The sequence below is a fragment of the Salmo trutta genome, chromosome 4, assembly GCF_901001165.1.
Source record: "Salmo trutta chromosome 4, fSalTru1.1, whole genome shotgun sequence".
In the NCBI taxonomy this organism is placed as follows: Eukaryota; Metazoa; Chordata; class Actinopteri; order Salmoniformes; family Salmonidae; genus Salmo; species Salmo trutta.
This window is the reverse complement of record NC_042960.1, coordinates 36,134,430-36,137,435: the sequence shown is the minus strand read 5'-3', so window position 1 is coordinate 36,137,435 and position 3,006 is coordinate 36,134,430. Positions and strand designations below refer to the sequence as shown.

General features: G+C 41.4%; 1 long non-coding RNA gene across 1 annotated transcript; it reads right to left on the bottom strand.

The window, feature by feature from the left end:
* Window positions 1-246: 246 nt before the first annotated feature.
* LOC115192301 (uncharacterized) lies at window positions 247-2,070 on the bottom strand. Its single transcript, XR_003877911.1, has 2 exons — window positions 1,687-2,070; window positions 247-682 (listed from the first exon to the last, which is right to left on the bottom strand). It is a non-coding gene; the product is annotated as an uncharacterized LOC115192301 (long non-coding RNA).
* Window positions 2,071-3,006: the final 936 nt, after the last annotated feature.

Sequence of the window (3,006 nt, the reverse complement as noted above, 5' to 3'; positions counted from 1 at the left end):
CGAATAACAATCATGCTTTCCTGTAAAATCGAGTGGTTATGTTGTCTAAGATCCTAGGCACTGAAGCTTGTGGGGATCAGTTGCATGTTATTGAGCCTATCCACAATTATATAGACTACAGGTTAAAGTGCTGGAGGTTGTAAAAGTGGCTTACTCACTGACCTAGGCCAATTTGGACTGAGCACATGACCAACTACAGTAACTGTCAATCATCAATCATTGGAACGAGAAACAAACAAATCAATAAATAACATTTAGCTGTTTATTCCATGACATAATGTTTATTTGATTACATAATATGTAAGATCAAAAACATCATAAACACCCGTTTATCATGTTATGTGTTGTCAGGAAGCCACGACTATTAAACACTAACGGGTTGAACCAGAACCGATCATTTAAAACGCAAGGTTTAAATAATCAAATCATTATTCCATTTTTCAGTATTTCATATTTTCTTTAGACAATAAAAACAAAAAGCGAAACAGTTTATGTTGTTTGATTTCAGATTCAAAGAAAATAAAAGAGGAATGACCCTTTACTCATTTTTTATCTTGTCATCTAATAGGAAATATTAATTGGCCAAAAAGTACATGGACAAATGTGAATAGGGTATATGGAGCTCACCAACTTGTAGTCCTAAAAAACGGAAATGATTTACCTCTGGTTCCTTCAGTCATTCCTATGAGCAAAATGAATGGGAATGAATAGGGTTTTGGAATAAACTCACAACAGGCTTATGAGATCTTATATGTTTTGTTCTATGAGATCATTTTAGTCAGTTAACATGTGCGTTTATGTGCGTTACATAAATCCTTCAAAATTCACAAAAAGTGACAAGCTGATGAAGATGAGAACAAAACGTATGAAATACCCTAAGCCTGTGTTTACCACAGACTTTATTTTCAGCGTTTATCCAAAACCCCTGCAAAAACTCGGTTAATTTTCCCATAGAATTTGTTCAACAAACCATGGCGCAATTGGTGTCTACAAAAATACGCTATTACTGTTGCTCTCAATTCTGTAGTGTGTTTACTGAGTGAACAAAACTTTAGGAACATGACATAGACTGACCAGGTGAATTCAGGTGAAAGCTATGATCCCTTATTGATGTCGCTTGTTAAATCCACGTTAATCAGTATAGATGAAGGGGGAGACAGGTTAAAGAAGGATTTTTAAGCCTTGAGACAATTGAGACATGGATTGTGAATGTGTGCCATTCAGAGGGTGAATGGGCAAGACAAACAATTTAAATGCCTTTTAACAAGGTATGGTAGTAGGTGCCAGGCGTACAGGTTTGAGTGTGTCAAGAACTGCAACGCTGCTGGGTTTTTCATGCTCAACAGTTTCCCGTGTGTATCAAGAATGGTCCACCACCCAAAGGACATCCAGCCAACAGGACAGAACTGTGGGAAGCATTGGAGTCAACATGGGCCAGCATCCCTGTGGATGTCCCAACTAATTGAGGCTGTTCTGGGGGCAAAATGGGGTGCAATTCAATATTATGATGGTGTTCCTAATGTTTTGTACACTCAGTGTATATCCCAATGACACAGCATTGATATATCCCTGCCCGAATAGTCCCCGTCTCCCCTAATCTGCATCAGATGTGTTCATAAGTGCACTGCTACTCACATAATGTTTCAGAGATATCAAGTTACGGTTTGGTCCGGACTGCATTCTCACCTGTAGCAAACCGCACCACGGTACAAATCGAATCAGCCCGAGACCATCCTTTTTGAGCAAATCACAGTGAGTTGTTTAGTGCGCTCCCGAGTGCAGGTAGTGTTCACACCAGTCCAAACGAACCCGGGGGTAAATTGAACAGAGTTTGTAAAAACCACACCAAACCAATTTGGTGTGAAAGCCCCCTTAATCTCTTTGGGTGTTTTCACACTTTGTCCCTTTCAGACAATTTTTGTGAACTCACTCCGGTTGCCAGCTCACTACCCGCCAGATTTTTTCCGTCTGACCTGGAATTCAAACTGGCAACCCTCCAGTTGCTGACTCGCCTCTCTAACCTCTAGGCTACCTGCCTCTGCTGAGTCCCCAACAACCAGATGTTCCGGTTTTCAGGGTAAATGGAAAGAGCGCTTGTAACCCAACTTCCGCTTTTGGGCCTTAAGAAGGCGACACTACATCTTAAGTCCTCCTCCACATTTACTGGATTGGTTGAATACCCCCAACAGTTTAGTTTCTTTTCGTCGAGACCATTATGTAGGGGATCTAGTTTCAGGTGTTTATTTTATGCCTGCTATATTAGGTTATCTGCCGCCCCCTCCTTCTCAAAACCCATTGGAGGAAAAGGTCAGAGGGGAGGGACCTCTGGCTTTCTCATCCTATGGGTTTTGAGGAGGCATGGAGAAAGGACGTGAGGAGTATGCAATTGAGATTCTCCCGGTTGCAGAGTGGCTAGATATGTATAGCGCATTCGGAAAGTATTCAGACCCCTTGACTTTTTCCACATTTTGTTAAGTTCCAGCCTGAATTTAGAATTGATTACATTTTCACACAATACCCTATAATGACAAAGCAAAAACAGGTTTCTAGAATTTGTTGTATATATATGTACACTGCTCAAAAAAATAAAGGGAACGCTTAAACAACACAATGTAACTCCAAGTCAGTCACACTTCTGTGAAATCAAACTGTCCACTTAGGAAGCAACACTGATTGACAATACATTTCACATGCTGTTGTGCAAATGGAATAGACAACAGGTGTAAATTATAGGCAATAAGCAAGACACCCCCAATAAAGGAGTGGTTCAGCAGGTGGGGACCACTGACCACTTCTCAGTTCCTATGCTACCTGGCTGATGTTTTGGTCACTTTTGAATGCTGGCGGTGCTTTCACTCTAGTGGTAGCATGAGACGGAGTCTACAACCCACACAAGTGGCTCAGGTAGTGCAGCTCATCCAGGATGGCACATCAATGCGAGCTGTGGCAAGAAGGTTTGTTGTGTCTGTCAGCGTAGTGTCCAGAGCATGAAGGCGCTACCAGGAG